We start from the raw sequence: 21953 nt of genomic DNA, 5'->3' as shown, positions 1-21953 counted from the left end.
GACCTGAATGTGGAGAAGCAGCAGGGAACATGAACACTGGGGAGAGCAAACGAAACGGGAAGACGGGCGAGTTGCAGGAGGAGCTCGGTGGGGAAGCAGAATATGTAAGACTGAAATATTTAGATGGTGAAATAAAGCAGGAGTGGTACACTGAAGAGGAAAATAATATGAAAATGAATGAAGCAGGAAGCAGCAGTATGATATTCATGGAATTTAGTTAGGGAAAGTGGATGGCTCACAAAGGAATTTGATGGCTCAGTGGCTTGGAGAGCGTCTCACTTCCAGTCACTCATCGAAGCCTAATCAAGGCCCCAAGTTAAAAATCATTTGCATGTGTTAACAATTTGGTTAACTATAATAAATGAGTTCATAACATGGGGTATCTGCAGTAGATAATGCTGAAAAAGTTTTTTTAATTCAAGCTAGCAATTATGGACATATAGGAAATAAACTAGTAGTGAAAAGTACCATATTGCATTCCGAAGTTGTTGTCTATCTAATCACTTGTTAAAAATAAAATAATAGTAAATTTAAACTGAAGAAGGAAAAAAGATCAGCTGAAATGAAAAAATTAGTAATAGGTAGCGTAGTGACTTGCAAAATAAATGTAGGATGGAAACATATATTAAACAGAAAAGTAAAAAAGGAAATATGGACTGTCATCTCTTTCCACCTCACCTCTCTTTCATATGTTTCTGACTCAGAAAAGGTAAATGAGGAAAAACTGCTTTATCTGCAAAACTTGTAATTTGAAAAATAAGTAAAATGATTTATATTTGCAATGAAAAAGATGAATGCTAAATTGGAATTAACAGTCAAAAAACATTGAAAAGAATTAATACAAAAATAATAAAACTCCAGCTTTCTTCTTCCATCTTGTTCTCTGTCATCTCCTTTTGGTCTAACCTACTTCCAAAGTCGTCTTGTTCGACTTGCTCTCTGATGTTGTCTGCTGTTGGCCTCCAGAATCCCCTTGGAAGCTCTTGACTGACTTAACGATGTTGACAGAGGGGAAGATGTCTTGAATTCTAAAAAGTTAAGTTGAGTGGAAGCGAGAGACATAGTGCATCTAGTGAGGGAAAAGCTACAGCCCTTTTTAGACATTAGAGAATCCACATGGGAGGTCAGCCTGAAGGTACAAATTGAGAAGAGACAAGGCTTCATTACTTCCCCTGCTTACCGAGACAATTATTCCATTTTAACCTGTTGCCTATGCTTTGACTATTCTTTTCAACTTCAGTATATTTTCTGTTTTCCCCTGTTCTCTGTACATCCAAAACTAATGTTATCTTTCACCAAACAATGATGAAAATGTATTTCCTGGACAACCAGAAATTAGAGTGATCAAAAATTAGACACTGGTAGCCCAGAAGACTCAGGAAGGTGAACAATAAAATGTTTTGACACTGATACATTAGGAACTGAAATGTGTTTGGAAGAAAATGATCCAGTAACTACACATATGCACGAGTACCTCTGTTTCATCAAAACAGAATAGAAGGTTATGATAATTATTGGTTCTGGAGGATTAGAGATGAGGTTGCATAATAATGCTGTTTTCTCAAAATTGGCAAAAATATTGATTTTCTTGCAATAATTCTTTCATGTTGCTCTGTCAGCATTTAAAGGAATTTTTAAAAATCAATTTGCCACACCAGAGGTTTATTTTTGCCTTTTTGTATTAGGAAAGACATTTATGATGTTTTCATTATTTCTTGCTCTCAATAGATGATAAATAACTGTATTTCATGAACATCCTACCTATGGTTAAAATTTAGCATTTCACTTGTCCATGCACTTTCAGAAAAAAATTGAAAGGAGAACAGGTTCCCTCAGTTTCATATAAAAACCTATAACTTACTTGTCAAGTCTAAAGAAATTGTATTTTATAGTACTGCTGCTAGGCAGGAATGAAAATTACCTCTATCCTTGCAGAATATTCATCAAAAACTTGCATAGGGACATTTATCAGGAAAAATATACTAGGTTCTCCCAACTAATTAATGATAGTGACCTTCTTTGTCAGTGTCCTGTTGAAAAAGAAATCAGAGTTACTGAATCTGGATTTTTTCTTAGATTAACTTGTTTTAGATACACTGTGTAAACCTATTCTCGAGTGACTGAGATGCCAGCAGAAAGAAAGGCAATATTAAGTAACGCCTTTTAGGAATCTCAGCAAAAATACCCCTATCTGGTGTCCATTACAGTGTTGGCCATCACTTCACACTATAAAACATGTTTCTTATTTAACGCAAGTGTAGTAATGACTGTTTCTGGGATATAACGAAAAGAAATACCAAATTAAGATTCTTGACTATTTTTTCCATACGTGACTTGCTTTGTTTTTAAAAGAAAAGGAAAATTGATTTGTTAGAGGAATCCACTGTTTTCACTGAGTTGGAACTGGATCAGTCTCCTGAGAGTATTGATGGTCAAGTGGCAGATGAATGAATTTCATTTCTATTCCTTCAGATGAATGCAGTGTTTTATGTGCTTTGGTAATATTTAAGGTGGTGTAATACATTAATGGGGATCTTTATTAGAATTATTAAAGTATTTTAAAGTAGAGGGAGGAGAGCTGCTGAGTTTCAGTACTTCTCCCATTGTTTGTTTGCTTGCTGAAAATGGGTTTGTTAGAATAGTTTTTAGTTCTTAGGTTTGACACTCAGGAATGGGTTCTCAAGCTTATGAAGTAACTCCATTTGTAGTAGTATAAAACTTGAATAGCTCTTTAGGACTGGGATAAGCACATTTTTGTCTTTTTATAAAATTTTCTCACACAACAGTATTTTTCACTATTTACTTACAAAATCATCATAATCAAGTGTGAAATCCAAAGGAGAAAATCTTGAACAAATTCTTTCATTACTCATTTTCTGTAGGCCAAAGAATAAACACATTAGTTGACGATTAATAGACTAAAGCCATGGCTCTGAAACGGTCTGCATACGTAGTTCAGTGACATGACTTCAAGAGGACTTGTGGGTGTTTGGCACCTCTTAGGCAGGTAAAAGATGCTAACAGTGGTGTATGTTCAGAGATTGACATCGCTGGCAAATTGCCACATTTTTCAGTGACAGAGCTAACTTTCTGTACTTGACAACTGGCGTCTTGCATTGTGTGAGCAAGCTAGCTAGGACTTTTCATATACAGAAAATACTGACACTGTGTAATAAGATCAGATTTGCCTCCTCAGTATTTCATATACATTGGTAATGTAAAATATGCAAACTAATTTTTCACCCATCTCAGTTTGAATGCTCTGTGAATTCATGCTTCAGTAATCTGATCAATCTTAGACATACAGTCCAAATATCATTACCTGCAAACTGCGTGTCCTCACATTCCTTGGGTGTTTTATTTTAAAGATTTGAGATTAGAGAGTGTGCTGGTGCTGCAGGGATCGAGAAAAATTTTCTTCTGAAATTCAAACAACTTTTCCCAGTGCAGCTGATGAAAGCTTTTTCAGAATCAGTTCTTTCTGCAAACTGCCTTCCTGTTGGCTCATCTAGTTCACAGTGAGAAAGGACTAGAAATGTCTGACCCAGGAGTTTGTTAACTCTACTTTCTTCTATTTCATCTTTGAACAAAAATACCCCATAAAAAAACTATCAGATCTTTAAATCCAGTCATCAAATTTTGAAAGTTGTCTGGTCTTCAGGTGTTGGTTCCTGTTGGCTATTTTGTAAACCATTGCAGAGGAAAAATGCAAATGTATCTCTTTTTGTTCTTCTGACCAAGTTTAATGTCTAATTTTCTTAGGATTTAAAATTTTTTGCATAAGAGCTCAAAGAAACTTGAGCAGTACAGAGAACAGAACGGCGTTTTACAGAGAATTTATTTTTTACTATTTAAATGCTCACAAAGCAAATGCAGACCAGAAAGAAAAGCATCTTCTCTTTGGTGTGTTGCACTCCGAGAGACCCAGTGTTGGGGTTGGGAAGAGGACCTGCCATCATTGCTCTTATGAACTCTCAAGAAGATCTTCTGAACTCTGAGTTCTCAGGAGATGGAAGCTAAAGTTTAAATCTGTTAGAGCTTTACTTGTAAAACGATTGTGGCTTCAATTCCAAAGTGAAAACTGAGGAAACATACTGTGCTTTCACTTTTGCTATCCAACAGCTATAGTGTATGCATAGAAGAGCCGATTTCCAACAACTGATCATTCTTGCTTTTTGACTCAGTTAATGTATTTTGATTGCCCGATTGAAATAGAAGACTATCCTCTGGATTTTTTTTTGCTGCTTTACTCTCTCAGAGCTGGAACACTAACACAATGACCTTACAAATTCAATCACTTCTGTATTCTCCTATTCTTGTAAATCTTTGTCCCATTTGATACAGTATGCTAGATTTCTTCCATACTTCACATCAAAGTAATCTTTATTGCAAGGAAATTGCCACTCTTGTTTCTAAGTGTGTTTATTCAACTCGATTGTTCGTTTTAATGTTTTGATCCAGTTTGAAACCTGTATACTAGAGATGAGTGATTTAATAGTGGTCAGTTGCTCCTGCAGCCCCTTCTGCAAAAGTGTGCTGTGTATAAAGGGGGGAAAAAAGTATTTATTTAATATGCTTTGCTGACAAAATATGCCTCAATATGTACACAGGAACTCTTGAGGATGTACTTATTGTCTTATCTTCAAGTATTCATTTCAACCTTAAAGACGCCTTTTTTCTTACTGTTAAAGCCTTTTCCTGCATACATCATGGTCTTCAGTAGTACAAGCTGTCAGTTAATACCCTGTTCATGTCTTTTACCTTTCCAACCAGTTCTAAATACATTATGCTACTTTTGGTGATGGTATAAATTTATTCAGAAGTGATTATTCAAGAGTAAGTAAATTTTAAATCAGTCACTTTTTTTTTTATCATTCCTGAAAATGTTGGTTTGACCCTCCTAGTTTAGTTGACTATTGATTCTGCCTTCTCTTTTGATAGCTGTTTGCTTTATTTGCACAAGGCATAAATCTCTGTATATATGTTATTATTATTCATATGTAGAACCCTTCTTCTCTAGAGAGTTGATACAACTCAGGATGTCTAAAGAGACATGTTTTGCCCCAGATACTATTTTTGTTTTGATTGACAGTGATAAGATTACTGGAAGTATGTAGATTACAGGCTAAAACAAGCTCACAGAAGTGCTACTTTGGAAGGTAGGTACCACAGTTTTGGAAGGCAAGTCAATTTAGCTTAGTCTTTCTTAAGATTCGAAACATGTACACTAAAGCAAGCGTTCTCCAGAGATACGGTCTGGGGTCGTTTAGAAATCTTCCTGAGTGCTAAGCTGTTTACTGAAAACAATCAAAATAGAAAGTGACCTTAAAAATGGCTGGAATATATATTTGATCTACGCAGTTGTTTATGTGACAATGAGACTAGTTAGGGAACAAGACACTGGATCACAAATGACATTTATGACTGCAAACGTGTATTCCATTTTTTATTTGAACTCAGGAACAGAAATGGTATACAGGTGCACTAAAGCCATTATGGCGCACTATATGAGAAATGTTACAGCTTTATTATCCCCTTTTGTAAATATTAAAGAAGAGAAAGAAATATCTGGATCCATGTTAATGACTAGAAATGCGGTCTTCAGCGAAGCAAAAGGTCATTTACTGTTAGATGTTGAGTTAGATATCTAATTACATGTACCAAACTTTGCATATGTATATATGTATATGCAAGATATTTTATATAAAATAAGTCAGTATATGTGTAAAACAAATGTATAAAATAGTTGTATGTTGCAACATATTTTTATATATGGATATTATACATATATATGTATATACACACATGTATTGCAATTGTGTGTACCAACATGGTTCAGTCTTCTCATCCAGTGACTGAAAAATAAAGATCCAGCCAAAGGTCTCATTCTATTGTCACTGATTTTTCATTTTCTTCTCAAACCCTAAAGTCCAGATTTAGCTGTATGCAGTTGTCTGAAGCTACACGGGAAAGACTGAGGATATGTTTTCCTAGTTCTGAGGTCTCTCCTACCTGCTGAGACAGGAGATGTTTTATCTTGTGTCCTCATAGCTTAATATTTGTTCCAGATCTTGGGCCCTTTGCTAGAGCTATTCATTTAAAAGGCTTGGAGTGTTTAACAGGCAGAGTGGTGTATGTGAATACATCTTATATCCTTATTACTGCATGAATTATATTTGTCTGGGATTAAAGGCATTAAAGACTAATTTTGCTTTATGTCCCACACATACATTCTTTAATGCAAATTGCTTCACACTGTAATCTCCAGAAAACAGTTCTGCATGATGCTGGCAGCAGAACACTGCTCTTACATTGCAGCACAGTGAGGCATTTGGAAAACCTGCAGCTTTTACCTTCAAATGCTCAGCCATTATTGAAAGGACCTGGGGACATCATGTAAAAATGGAAATTTGATTAATTAAATTGTGAGAGATGAGACAGTTCTTTCTGATCATATACGTCCTTTCCTGCGCTTGATTCACATGCTTTCTTAAAGAACTGTATCCACAATATAAAGAGTGAACGTGAAAGCCAGGCAGAATTGTGTAGTTTCACGTCCCTCAGGACATTGGTTTCAGAAAGAAGGATGACTCTTCCATGTCGGACTGAGACCAAGACGACAATACATTACTGTCTGAATCCCTCTTTAGCAGATGCTTGTAATTTTATTAACCATTTTTTCCCAGTTGTAAATACCATCATTGTCAAAGCAGCTGGAGCTGTGAAGGGTAGCAGAGGAAACAATATCTTTTGGAGTCTGAACAGAAAAGCTGTTACTTTGAAACTCTGGAGAATAGGGACGAGTATTGTATAACAGGATTAGTCTATATTAACTGAAGTGTGGCGGCACGACTCAGAAGCATTACTCTACAGAGCAAATAACACAGCGTAAAAATAAACTGCTTTAAAATCCTTGAGAGAGAAAAGCTTTAACAGCAGAAATAATAGTAAAATAGAGAAATAATGTGTTGGCTAACTATGTTTTTTTCTTTATTTCTTCATTGATGCTTACTTATTATCTATGTACTTTGATAGCAGCTTTAACTGGAACAGTTACGTGGCTGGATCATATGATGTTGGTACAAGGTACTAAGCACAGTATATACTCACAGCAAGATATAGTCTTTTCTCTCAAAATTTAGTGTGAAAGAAAAAATACAGTCAGTGTTGATCACAGTAGCGCCGAACATGTAATTTAAGTTCCATATTTTTGTGTTATTATCCTGCGTATATAATCTACTCCTAGACAAACCTCTGCTTCATCATAAGTAGCTGTCACTTTCCTGAAGGTTTAAAATAAAAGTTTTTTCTTGACATAAATGAATAAAGATTTCCCATGCGGCAGTCCGGCTGCCTTGAAAATAGACTTCCTCGAGCTGCTGTGTCTTGTCCCACTGATGCAGTACAGTAGTGGCTACATTGATATGCATGCAGGTTCTGTTCTTGATCTGTTTTGTTATGCGCTACAAAGCTAAAGCATCCTGAGACTCTTCCTGTCCTGATGCTTAACTACGATAATGATGGCTGCCGTACATATCAAGTCAGTCATATTAGTGGCTGTGATTATAGAAGGAAGCCATCTTCAGAGAGCAACAARTATGGACTCGTTCTTCTGGTAAGATTATGCAATTGATGAGAAATCCCAGTGATACCAAGGTCTTTCTTCTAACGGTGACTATAATGAGGAGAGATAAAAGGGTTTGAACACAGTCTTTAGAGTCTTTGTTCACTAATTTAGCTAAAATAATACACAAAATGCCTGTGAGCGGCATGTTTTAAAATGTAAATGTAAATTAACACACGTGGGGAAAAATAATTTGAACGCATACATTGTGATGGCCTTTAAAGTTGGTTATTGCTACCAGTAGAAAGGAGGACAGTAACCAGTGCTCTTAAAATATGAGCTCTCTACTCAGGACTGTAATTTTAAGAATTATTAGGAGAGGCAAAATAGGAGGTGCTACCATTCTTCTCTGCAAATCCACAATAGACGTGGTACAGGTTAAGCACGTTTAAATTTAAAAAATCATTTTTCTTCCAGATGTGCAGAATGTTACAGTTTGTTAGGCCTGTGATATCCTTCCTATTTTGCTCAGTGGTTGTGGTAGAGTTCATTAGGGCATACTGTGCAGGCGGCGGGACTCCATAGGTGTATGCAAGCAGGATGTTTATTACTAGTGAGGATTAAAAAGAGGTAGAGAAAGAGCTCAGCTTAATTTTCAGGTTCTTTGGTGTTCACAATTATAAAATAAATACATTTTCCCCTTCCAAATTGAGCAAATGTCATCAGAGTGTAACTGACAGATATATGTTTGGTTTTCGAGGTTTACAGACATGCTTCCTATATCTTATAGCATCCTTTTGTAGACTAGAATAGCGTTTTATGTAAAAATAATGAGTTTATCATTATATAACATAAACGGAATAAGGTTGAAGGGTCCATTGGGTTTCATTACTTCAAAGTGCTGCAATGCTTGCACATTATAGACAAGATTTTACCACTAAAAAACAATTCACATGAGACATTAGCAGGCATGAATGCAAAGTAGCAAAATGGTCTTAGACAAAGGCATCTGTTTATTTGGTAGGCTTGGCATCCTCGACACTGAGAAGAATTTAGGATCCCGTTGTAAGAGGTGCTTTTAATACATGAGACTTAATAGAATACCTCAGATTAATATTAAATTAACAAAGATGACAGCAAAGTATTAAAGGTCTCTCTCCCCTCCCTTTCCTTTCTGTCCTTCTGCCCAAAGAGCTTTTATCCTGTATATTGATTTTTTTATGAAATAAACATGCTATCTGTCTTGCGATGCAGTTTGACGTCTATTGGCCAATAGATTTTGAACAGAAAGAGTGCAGGTGTTAAGACTGCCAAGTTGTCTGTCTTGGACTGCAGAAGTCAATTACGTTGCAACTGCAGTGGTTTAGAAAGAACATGTAATAAATCCTGTTCTTGTGTGGGTGAGTGCTGTAGTCAAATCTGTCTTCTGTGTTATGGTTTCCAGGATTACAAATGATCCTGAAGGGGAAGAAGGTAGGGATAGCATCAGTTGCTTTTGTAGTTATCGAAAGTGGTGTGTAGTTGGTGATTTTGATGGTATTAGTGCAGTGTATTGAAAATTTTTAATTCAAGCTGACCTCCAGAAGCCGTATTTCTTATTTATGTTCTTAAAGAATAGTATATAATAATGGAAATTTCTGAAGACATTGTTCTGGTATTTTTCAGAGTCAAACAATAGCCACTTGTTAGTGGTGCTTCTCCATTATTGTAAAACACCATTATGTGCAAGAGAGAAACCATGTAATGGCGTTCCCCAAGTCTTCGATGTCTGTGAACTCAGTAACAGTTGTTAGTCTGTGCCAAACAGCAAACAGTGTAACATTTGTGGGCGATAATGTGTAAAGATAAATAAAAGCACTTGCAAAAATTCTCCATATAAAACTTCCTTACTGTAATATTTTTCAAAGTGAGCTGTTTTCCAGTGTTGCTTAAGATAGTTTCCCTACTATGCTATCAAAAAGGGTGATGACTTTTTATCACACATCATCAAAATACCGCATTTTGATGACAACTCATCAGTGAGAGCTGTTTCAGCAGATTCAATGCAAAAAGAGTTTTTAAATAGACATAACTAATTTCAAAAGCCCTCTCACGTTCCTCTGCTATGTAGACAAGAAACTATTTTCCCATAAACATCTGGGTTTTCCCCCCTTTAGGTGTTTTCCACTCTCTCTATATCTCTCTGACTTTTTTTTTTTAATTTTTAACCCAAACAGATTATGGATATTTTTCTGCCTGCATTTTACTACTTGGATTTGGAAATTATTTAGTGACTACAGGGGCTTCTGATACTCTCAGCATGTAGGGTGGTGGTGGGGAATATTTTAAAAAGTAATCATTAAAATTCATGCATGTTTTGGAAGAGGCCATCAGAGCAGGACAAAGCATACTGGCATCATTTTCTCTAAAGGATCTTTAAAGCTAGTAAATCCACCCTTCTCATCACTTACCTCTTCCTCAAAAATGTCCCAGCCCTCCACTCCTACTGGATTGCTTATTTAAATGTCGTCTTTTTATTTTAAAGAAAGTAGATCTCTGGATGCTATTTTAGTTTGTAAAACTGAATTTTAATTATATTTGGCCATGTAAGTTACTGTTGAATGATATTAAAAATTGTTACGTGAAATAATAAGAGGTGATCTTAAGGGAAAGCAGAGGTCATTAGATCATCATACCTGATGTTCCCAGGATCTAGACATAAATGGCAGCTCCAGAAGGCTACAGCTGCCCTCTTGCGTCTAACTATTCTGGGGTTATTGGATGTGGGTCTGTAGCTAAGAAGAAAAATCCATCAGGATCTGTCTCTAATTAGCTGACATTTCCGGAATTCTTGTCAAATTATACTTTTAAAGAATGGTAATTTACAGACAGCTTTGGATAAAATTATGTTTACTCAGAGTCTCCTTTGCCGTGTCTTTTTCGCTACTTATTGTCTGTAACATTGTCACGTTCTCTTCTTACATCCTGTTCTTCGAAGACTTAATTTACATACCTGATATCCACTGCCTGCTGTCTGCTGTGTGTGCGCTGCATCCGTTTTGACGTTGTCGCGTGAACGGATTTGGTAAGTAGGATAGCAGCTGGAAGGGAGTTCTCCTTTGAAATGGGCTAGGAAGCCAAAAGGTGATGTGGGAACCCTGGTTGAAATTTAGGGAAGGTCCTTTGCTGCGCCTCAGGTTAATGGAATAGCACAGGACTTGATGCAATTTCAAAGCAGCTTCAATGTCTACTGAGGGAGGCTCTGTATGGACATTGTGTATTTGGACATACCTTGTCTGCAGTAACACTGCACCAGGAACTTCCTTACGCTTCCATGTTTCTAAGGCATAAATACGTATCTGAGAGAAACCAAAATATGGAACAGGAGACATAGGTGAAGTGATGCCTCCCATTCCCAGTTTCCCCATCTTGCCCTCCTCTACAGTATATTTAGCTATATCCCTGGGATGCTGTGTGACCAATTATCTTTTAGAGTTGATCAGGAATTCTGCTTTTCATACATTTACAGAGGACAGACAGGCTTTTTGGCTGGCAGGATTGTGGAGGTACAATTAGTTTCGAAACAACAGTAAAGGAAAAATAAAATGTTAGAAGAACGTGGAAAGTTTGGCTTATTGCAGTTCATGACCTGCATCCTTTCAAAGCAAAAGCTAAAATGCCTAGCAACCGAAGACAGTGCGATACAGGATGTTTTCTGTTGAATTCTGCATCTCTTCTAAATTCTTAGCCATTTGAGGTTTTACAGAGGCAAGGTGAGTTGATTCAGGAATGAGCCTAATCCTGCATTTAAACTGAAGAGAGAATTTACTTCCAGTTATTGGTGAAAAGGTGGAATCCACGCAGCTCCGTACTTGGATTAAAGGGGAAAAGGCAGATAGCTTGATTTTGTTACATTCTGGCTTGTCTCTAAGACCAACTATGTGTTTGCTTTTCATCTGCATGCTCAGATCAATATTTGTAAGCCAAAGCGGTTACTTGAGCCTCTTTGCAGAAATCTCTCCCGATATCTCTGCTTCCAGTCTTGCAATTGGAATCTTCTCAGCACCTTTAATAACTCTGTATCGCAGTGGCACCGTGTAGATGGGGGTGGTCTCTTGGCTCTTCTSTTAGAGGTATAGGACTTTTCTTTTGCAGGTCAACTTCCACAGAATTTCCAACCTGTAGTATTCGCATTTTAAAGTTCTATTTAAATCCTCATTAATTATTTCTCCAGTTTTCACATGTAGCTACAACTTACATTTGTGCTATCAAATGCTAAGTTCTATATGACATTCGGTATGTTTGCAATATTAGTTTTTGAAAAGAAAGTACAGGGCAGAGATTTTTGTGTTGTTTGGATATTTCTGGAGGCTAATAACAAAACCTGCTGACTCTCACATCTTGCTGCAGGCCTGTTTTGAGCCGTGTAGAACGTGATCTTTCTGTACTCCTCTCATCTACAATATTTGCAGCAATCAGCTCAACTGTTAAAACATTCCTCAAGACTTCTTCTGAAAAAGTTAAAAGGTCTTTGAAGAGAAAGCAAAGAAGAAAAAAAGTAAAGAAAGAAGGTGTAATAAAGGGATTAGGCCTTTTCCTGAGAAAACTGATACTTTTGCCGAGAATAGAAAAAGTCTACTGACAGGCACATCACACTGCAGACCTACTTATGCAGTTGTTTGAATCTTTTGAATTTCACTTGTGTATCCAGTGGTCAAGTGAAGCTGGGGCAATTTCATTTAGGAGAACCAAAATTTGGCTTTAATCATAGAAGAAATGATTGCTATGTTCCTTACTTGACAAGAAAAATACTGCAATTTGCCATTTGTATTTATGTCTTTGTCTAGGGATTAGATTAATTCATACAATCATATATAGACTGCCTACATACACATATTGCTGTCAGCTTGTATGAATAATAGAAGAAGGCAAAAAAGCCCAAAACATTGAATCATATGCTTGCTCGCTCTCTTTTTGAGCAAAAAGTATTACTTTGTTAGGCGCTAAACTCAGATTCAGAGTTTAGAAACAAAATAATTATTCTTCCATGTTAGGAAAACAGACTTTCTCTGTATTATTGTTCTAGAAGGACTTTTTATATCACACTTAAGTGAGCTTTCCCTGTAGAACTTTATAGCACGCAGGTTAACTCCTTTCCCATGGAAATTCTCAGTGACGGCCTCTTTTTGCGTTAGGTGATACAATGATTTCAGGAGGTATGCAAGAATTCCTTGTCTTTGGCTTTTCTAACTGAAATGAGTATCTTTAATGAGGAGCAATAGTTCGGAGAAAAAAGTTTGCCAAGGTGTAAGGGCTTCACTCTCATCAAGTAGAATTACTTCTGCAGTATTGCACATAGTCAACTTTGTACATAGATAATTTACTCTGAGATTTCTAATGATTCCACTGTACTGTTGTATTTTTTAAAGCTAATATATATTATAAATGCTACTGGGAACTGCGGTATCATATCTCAATTTAAATTTTGCTAAGGCAGTTTGGTTTTCCTCTGTGTGTTTTGTGTGTGTGACTGAAAAATAATATCCTCCTTTCTGCCATTGTTAACATTGCATTTTCCTAATTCCAAGTTAAACCCATCTGTGGGTTTTATAGTCATAATGCTTTGTTTGTATGTTGGTGCTAAAAATACTTTTTAAAAGGGAACAACAGAGCAGTGGCATTGACTATATTAAGCTAAGTAATTTAAAAAAATAAATGCATAAGAAAGCTATTTATTCAAGCCTTTACAGAAAATGAACTATTTAAATTTATTTCCCACACTAGGAATCTTTGAGTACTATCTTTTCAGCAGCTCAATTTCAAACATCAGAAAGTGATTTGGAGTGCTTCCACTTATGAGAACGAAGAACAGTCTTATCACAGGAGATGCTTGCTACGGAATGCGAATGTTTACCGTGTATCATTTGAATTTTTCTCATCTGTGAAATATTTGATTAAAAAAAAAAAACCCCACACATCCAAGGCCTTATTTTTGAGAGCCTCTAGAAGGACAAAGCAAGCAGTCTGGATTATGGATATCCACTATTGCTATTCAATAAAAGTAATAGTACAAAAGTCTGTAGTAAACAAAAAAAATCGTACAACCAATTCTAATATCAGCAATAGCTAAACCATGGGAAGTTTTCCAAGTTTTACAACTGCTAGTTATCCAGTGTATACGTTTGTATTATTGCCCTTTATTGCCTGGATTCAGAATTGCTTAATTGATTCATTGTCTCCATAAAGCAAGCAGCTAATGAAGATTTGCTTATCTCATGGAGCCAGTGCTTTTGAAAAAGAAGGATCCCAATTTGGTCTGTCCCGATGCTTTGAAGTTCTGAGTGGCTGTATGCYGCATAGTGACAAATGGGATATTTTAGGTGACTATAGATTTCTTTCTCATTAGACTTGGACAAATAAAAGAGTCTGAAATGAAGCAACAAGTTGAAACTCTTAGTTTCAAAAGCAGAGGAAGGAGAGAAATTAAATGTACGGCTTGGTGAAAAAATAGTTTTTCTATGTTTTCAATCAAATGACTTTCATATCAGTGTGCTGCATAATGTAAGAATTAGTTCTCCCCTTATATATCTACTTCCTGGAAAACCCTGATAACAAAGATATTTTTAGAGCATTGCATTCTCAAAATAGCATATTTTTTAGAGTTCTAAAATAATGTTTATGCCATTATGTGAGGTATAAGGAAATGTTTTACGGAAACAAACAACAAAGAAATGTAATTGTAAGTGCAATATTCTAGAGTTAAGTATTTTAGGAAGGATAATGATGACATTATTTTGTCAAAGGTATGATATAAAAAAATCCCCTTTTCAACCTTTTTTCTTTTTCATTTACAAATATGTATAAAAGGATAGTAAATAGTGCTTATCAGTGCATAAATATGTAATAAAATTCATGTGCTTCTTAAGGTAACGATTAGATCTGTTAAACTTTTATAAATGGTACACACTGCACCAGGCAATACATATTTTATGAACAGTACACACATTACCAAATATTACTTAAATTATTCCACAATTATCTGCAAGCCTTTAAATATCGAGCACGAGAAGGCCATGTATTGCGCTCACCTCAAATATTACAAGACCATAAAATCCCATTAAATCTTAAATCATTCCTTGTGTTGCAAAAAATAATCTGCCAAACAAAATGCCGCCTCCGTGACCCCAAGCAGTGGCGCCAACCGGGAAATAGCGAGATGTTGCAAATAAGCTTGTCCTTGAATGCTGTGCTCAGTAGCCTTTGCTTAGCACGGAAAAATTCCTGTTCGTGGCCCTGGGAAAGTGTCCTCAAGCATGACTTAACTTCAGTTTAAAAAAGTAAGGTGGGCATTGAGGGGCTTAATTTAGTTCATATTAATTCTCTTTTTAACTCAGTATCCTTCCAAGGCCACAAACCATATCCTGAGGATCGGAAGTGCTCTCCAGCTAGCTAGAATGCTAGAGCATTCATTGTTGCTGGGATAATAAAATGAAAATGAGTTATAATAAAAAAACAGGAGAACATCATAGTGCTTTTGAAAACAAGCAATCTTCAGCTTTATTATATAAATAACCATCCCTCTTACTTGATGTCATACCGCAAGTATTTCTTAATCAATTGGCCAGAGTTTATCTAGGGTATGTAGACAATTATCCTTCAGAATTAATACAGAATATGAGTTTGGGAAGCCAAAAAAGAGGAAATGTAATGCCTGTTTTTAAGAAGGGGAGAAAGAATCTGGGAAATTAGATGCCAGTCAGCTTACCTTTCATTCCCGTAAAAATACTGTAACAAGCAGCCAAAGAAACTAATTCTAAGCTCCTAAACAACAAAAAGGTTCAAATACTTATTTGCCAGGAAAAAAAAGTGTTAAACCTTCTGTGACTTGGTAGCAGGCTCTGTGGATGGAGGTGGACCAACAGATATCATGTATCTTGATTTCTGCAAGCCTATTGATACTGCTCCGTAAGCCCTAAGAAAGCACGGCCTGTTAGAAATTACTGGATGCGGGTGGAAAACTGTGCTTTGAGAAGAGTTACGGGCAGCTCACTGCTGAAGTGAAAGGCTTTGCAGGATCTTCAGGAGCTCTCATCCTGATGCTGTGAGCCAAGCAGCAGCCTTGGAAGCTGTTTCCTCTTTCTTGAGTTTGTGGTTTTAGTATTTGGAAAGAGTATTTGGAAAGGTTAGTATTTGCAAAGAGGCAAATATTAAGTCTAGCCATAAACGATATTAAAACAGCCCAAACTGTGGACAAAAAGTTAAGTAAACTGCTTTAAAATGTCAGTCTTTCTAGTATAAAATACATCTATGTCTAGCTGTTGTGCTCTCCATTCAGGTAAGGATGCAGTGCACAAGATGTAATAAATCCATTGTCAATGTTTACTGTACTAAAGCCTCTACATAGGGGAAAAATCTCATAATTTATCTTTCATTTATATCTTTATACCGCACTGATAACTATATACCTGGCCCCTTTTATGCTGCTTTGCATACCAACATCTGTCTTCTTTGTACTGGCTGGCTATGTGGTTTATTGAAAAGTAGTTAAGTAGAAACTGTGTTTTATCCTATGTTGACACTTAGTGAATCCTGCTTCCTGCTAGTTCTTATTGTAGCAATGTATCATTTCACTTGTTAGTAATGAAGTATTTTTGCATGTATCTGGAGCTTTTTAGACTTCTTCGAGATCTGCTACAACTCGTAAATTTGCAGGTTCCTATTTATCAGTAGTTCTTATAGTATGATAATACAGAACATAGCTCCAATCGATCGAGTCGATCAAAGGTTACATTTTGTTTTCCTGACGTCAAGGTGACAATTGGTCAAGGCTGTTACACCGAAAAGAACTAAAAATTGATAGGCAGTGGCTGTAAACACATACAGTTTCCAAAGCTTTGAGATTTGAATTTGCAGAAGACTTGCAGAATGGTGTCCATCTATTTCAACTGCAGACCCTTAGGACAAAAATTATGTGTAATTTCATCTTAATGCATGAAAAATACCTGTATTTTAAGGACATTAAGAGCTCTGAGTAAGCATATAATTATTAAATATTCACAGCGTACAACATTTAATGTGCACAACATTGAATATCCCAAAGAATAATGCCATAATTATAGCTCTTGTAATAATTATGTTTTATTGTGGTTTCCTTACTCTTTTTATACCACAGTTGGTATAAGCTTTTAAGCAGATGCCTTAGTTTTGCCCTTTGCAGCTTATAGGCAGATCACTGCTGTGTTGATTCTGCCATCATTGTCAGCTATTCAGCAATCTCATTTTTCTTTTACTGTTTTGGCAGAGATGAACTGCAAAGTTTTTAACCTTCCACTTTCCTGCTACTTGCTTGGCTGCTGGAAGCAAAGCTTAAAGCTTAAATAGGAGAGCAGGCATATCCTCAATGTAATTGTAATACGTTTTTCTTCTCCCTAGTGTTCTTGAAGCAACTGATTATTTAAAGAATGAAATGCAGTCAGTGTAAGGACACAAATAAAAAGACCAGAGTAAATTATAATTTGAGTGGTTTCTTTTTTAATTAACAGTAGCTTAGTTTCCATAACTCAAACCTCTGAACTGAAAATTGTCTTGTAGATATTTTTTAATTCAGAAGCTATTACAGTTTTTAACCCTGTGAACATTTCAGCACATGAATGACTTACTTATTTAGTATTTATATTACGATGATTCCCAGAGAATCCATTATGAATCAAGCTTCTATTATGTTAATGAGAGTCCACAACAGTGGAAGTTTGAGAGTTTTTTATTTTCCTATATCATGAAAAACAGCAAATGAATACAATAAATTGGAGAGAGCATATGGCACGAGCAAGACAGTCTATGTATTAGTGCAATAAACAGAGGTCCCCAGTTACCTTACTGTTTTCAAGTATAAGCTATGAAAGACTTTTGTATTATTTTCAGGAAAAACATTTGTGACTCAGTTTGCAATGCTTTTGTTTATTGTGGTCGAAGGGTTAATTGGTCCCTAGAAGAAGGGAATAAAAGATAGAAAAAAGACTGGTCCTGAGAAAAAACTTAATATTGGCCCAGACCACTATTTACCAATACAGGTAATGCTGCCAGCAGAGAAACGTATGCAAACTTTGTTTTTCTCTTCTGACTTAAGGATCCTGAAACACTCCTTCTCGCTTGGTTAAAAAAGCTGTTTCATCTGAAAAAAACTGTTCTGCTTCATTGCACATGCTGTTTTCCTAGATGCAAAAGGCAGAATCTCTCATGCTGGATTTCAGGCACTTTTAAAGTTTCTGAAAGACTGATAGTGAAAAAGTTTTTATGAAGTTAGAAGTCCACTAAAAACTCAGTGGAGCTGCAGGGCTTTCTTTCCCAAAGGCACAGAAGTTTAGATGCTAACTGAAAGGGTTTTTGTGCCTGAGAAATGTTCTGGAAGTTAGAGGCATAACATCTCTATGTCCATGATGTTGGAAAAATGTGAGGGCTTTGAAGAAGAAAGCATGTGGTATATTTTTACAGTAGCTTTCCACCTTTCACTGGAAAGAGTATCAAGTAGCTTTTTGGAAGATACATGTAACRGTTAAAGAATATTATGAAAGTTATTCCTGTATTTAGGTATTTGTAGAAACGGTTATAGAGGAATGCACTTTACATGCATACAGTTGAATAAATCTGCACAAGCCTAACATTTGTGTTCATAAGTATATGAGGATTTGGTGAGGATTTGGTCCCACAGCTGGAAAACAGGGGCTGCTCGGTGAGAGCCACCAAGGTGGAGCCGAATGCTTTAGGGCTGGAGGTAGTAAAGGAGGGCAGCGTAGCTGTCGGGTGAGCTATTAAAGAAGATAACGGGTTTTGGGGGGGGGACGCAGGAGGGAACTCAGGGATGTAAGATGCAAATCTGCAGGAGAAAAAGCCTCATTAGTTCTGCTACTCAGAGAACAGCATGTTTGTCTCGTTAGTGTTAGGTGCTACTTTGCAGCACAGCCTATATTTGCACTTCTGAAGTATAGTGTAATAGAGCAGCTGTTGTTTTAATGCTGACTGGTTGGCCTCTACAGCATTTTACCCCATTTCAGTTTAACAACCAGCGTGCATAATTTTGCATTTGTTGGACCTACAATTAGATGTTTGCAGAAAATAATGCAAATCTGGAAGTGTTGGGAATGTAGAATTACAATTGTGTTTCAGCAAATGTTTTATTTCCTTTTCCTTTAAGTGGATTCTTGTTTAAAAACAATCCTAAGGACCTGCTTTAAATCTACATTAAGTGGATGAAGTATGGTTTAAAGCAATACTGCACTGAAATTCAGAGCTGTGGGGTTTACTCATCCATCTTTGCAGGTCACCTTAATGTTACCCTTCACACGTTGCTRCAGGCTCCTGTAAGTGGGTGCCCTGACTATTCATCTCAGGCTTGGGACAGTGTAACGTAGCCTGAGCAGCGTGGGTTGCACATTTGCAGGGTCACCACGCTGTCACGGGCTGGAAGAGTGTCTGCACCCAGAAACGGTATCGGGGGGTGGGAGAGGAGGCTTACAGGTGGCTCAGCAAGGCTGGTAAACCTCCGCCTGGTTTGGCTGTAAAAAAGAGAATTTAGGTTCTTGTGAATGTACTTAATGTTATTCTTGCCATAGGCATTGCCAAAATACTCCTTTGATATGTCCTTGAGGCATCTAAGATTCTGCCTATTCAGCAATGATAGCTACGTAGGAAAATTTCCACGACTGAAGTGTTGGATTTTGGTGGAGAATTTTTTCCTTCAGTTTTCTGCACTATTTGAGTGAGGAGTTTCTTTAAACTGACAGTGCCTCTGCTTCTTTAGGAGGGAGATAGTGTGGAGATAGTGCCAGTGGTGTTGGTGCTGCTTCTGCTCTTTCTGGGTGACTTGCGTTCCTCTCTGAAGCAGTCCTCTTCCGTTGCCGCTCTGTGATGAAGGGTAAGGTCAGAGAGAGGAAAAGGCATGCATTAATTTCATTTAAAGATCATGAATGCATCTGAAACCAGAACTCTGAAATTATCTGTGGAGCAGCGTCATTAGATCTTAAAATTTGGTTCTGTGATTATAGCAATCCCTATCTTCATGTGTGCACTACCAGCTTTCTTGAGACGCTAGAGAACAGAATTTAAAACATCTACTTCAAAAACTCAGGCTGCTGGATGAGCTGAAGGAGGAACTTGAGTGCTTGAGTTGGCAGAGGGATCTATCAAGAACCAGATCTGACATATCTCCTGAGGTGCCGACCTGTAGATTTTAGTGTGGATGTGTGTCCTCTCTTCTGCTCATTCTCATACACCACTACTCATTTAAAAATGAGCCGTGCCGTGACCTTTTTTTTCCCCCCAGTGATCTCTGTTACTTCGCACAAACCATTTTGGGGTAAAGTATAAACTTACATATATTGAGCTTGTATACCTCTGCAATTGTTTTAGCTTTAAGAAAAGAAAAAAAGCACAGTCCCTGGGTAGGTGTTCAGCTTCTGCTCTGTGTTAAAGATCAAGCACTTGCACAATGTGCTTTGGGTACCTCAAAGCACCAAGCTACTATTTAAACTTATTTCTGTTCTTTGTATAAAGGTTCTTATTAGCAAATCAGAATTTAGCTTACTAAATACTACYAACCTGCAATAAACCATCTTTAATTTGGAAATAACTATCTTTTTATTCCATTATTATTGCGAAGTTAATTATACTTGTGGGTGAGGATTTCTCTGGTAGTTTTCTCTGATTCAGGAGGGGCTGTAGAACAGCCAAATTCGTGACTTAGCTGCTAGTTTTGTTTGCAAAGTATCCAGGAACGAAAACAAAGTCTGCCTAACCACTTTCTTGTTCTCCATCTCCTATTCATGAGGTCTGTTTTTGAGGCTTCATTCTGAAGCTCGTACATCTCGCTGTCGTTGGCCTCATCTGCTCTGGCTGCCGTATGACCATTTTCTGTCTTTCTTCTGTATCAAATTTTCTGCTTGTCCAAATTAACCTGCTAACTCCTATTTCCTTAAGCAAAGTAGTCTACAACATTTATTTGAGTATTGTTTCTGTCCTCCATTATCTTCTGAGTTCAGTGACAACAGGATTAAGAACCTGGAAGTTAAAAATCTAAAAGTACATCTAATTAAAGGGGTTCGCTGAAGGGGCTGTATTTTTTTTTCTCATTAGCAGTCTGTTCATTCTGTTCTCTTTCCCTRTCTCCCTGTTCCCCACACGCTCGGCTTGTAATAAAAGTTGGTTCTTGAATGTGAAGTGTATTAATGCACCTGGGAAAAATATGTACAGGAAGGAATTGAATTTGTTTCTATCTAACCTAAGTAAGATATAATGGAATGTTTCATTGTTTATCTTTACAGTAATAATCAAAGGATCCTTTCAGCATTTATAAGAGTTATTTAAAAAGATAATGAAGTAAATGTATGTATTTGGTTATTTTCAACTGAAGAACAATCCCCTATTTTAAGTTTATATCCCTGCAGCCAAGCGATAAGGGCATTTTAATGTTTTCCAGCATCTATCTTTCCATTTTAGTGTGTCGCAGGATTAGGGGATAGCTGATGCTGCTGTTACGTAAATGTGAGCAAGTAGAGAGCCTCATTACAGCGTGAAGTGGATAATAAGAGTCAGTAACTGAAGGTGAGGCAACTGTTGTGTCTACTGTCCATTAACTCGGTAATAGCACCTCTTCTCCCGATGAGGGGGGCTCACAGGGAGCAGCATTTTGCTGCGTTGCAGGAGCAAATCCCTAAAATCTCTGCAGCAGAAATGTCTGCAAGTAGAGAGATAAATATGTGAAGACAGATTGCAGTAAAGACTTTGGGGGCATCGGAGGTTTTCTGTTCTGGTCTAACTGTTATGTAGAATTACTTGCATTGGCAAGATGCTGAGCATTCTGTTCCCAACCCAGGCAATAGAAGCCGGGCTGCTAATTCGCAGGCATGTTTTCTCAGGATTTGCGAGTTCTTTTGCCATGTAACTTATAGCTGAGTGTTTCTTCTGCAGTGGAAATAAAAATGCTCTGCGAAGCATATTGTAGCCGTAAAATCAAAGAAACAAAACTGCATCTACTGACAACAATTCAGTGTTTCATTTGCCTGCTCAATAGGCGTAGTGTTTATGGATCAGCCAGCGAGTGTAAACACGGCAGCCTCTCAGATGCGCACTCTCTATTGCTCTTCATTAGGGGCAACGTGTGATGCTTACAGTTTCCGTATGGATGAAAGGGAGTTGAAATTCTTTGCCTTCTGTGTTACCTCTGGGACTGTTTTTAAAGTAAAGCTGCTGTCATTCCACCAAAGGACTGGCAGGGTTTACTACGGGGGTTTTGGCCTTCTGACTTATTTAAGCTTTACAACCAGAAGCCCTGGATGTATGTTGCTGCTCTACCACGCGGAAATTTGTGTCATTTGACTCAGGAGTCAGATAAGCAGTAAGTCATATGAACACACCC

At 37.1% G+C, this 21953-nt stretch overlaps 1 protein-coding gene across 1 annotated transcript in view; it reads left to right on the top strand.

Annotated features, from left to right (window-relative positions):
* The window catches only part of SDK1 (sidekick cell adhesion molecule 1), a 432311-nt gene that overhangs the window by 180058 nt on the left and 230300 nt on the right, over positions 1-21953 (top strand). The window lies entirely within an intron of this gene.

Source organism: Apteryx rowi, unplaced genomic scaffold (assembly GCF_003343035.1).
Source record: "Apteryx rowi isolate R43461 unplaced genomic scaffold, aptRow1 scaffold_6, whole genome shotgun sequence".
Taxonomy (NCBI): Eukaryota; Metazoa; Chordata; class Aves; order Apterygiformes; family Apterygidae; genus Apteryx; species Apteryx rowi.
This window is presented reverse-complemented; position numbering and strand designations above follow the sequence as displayed.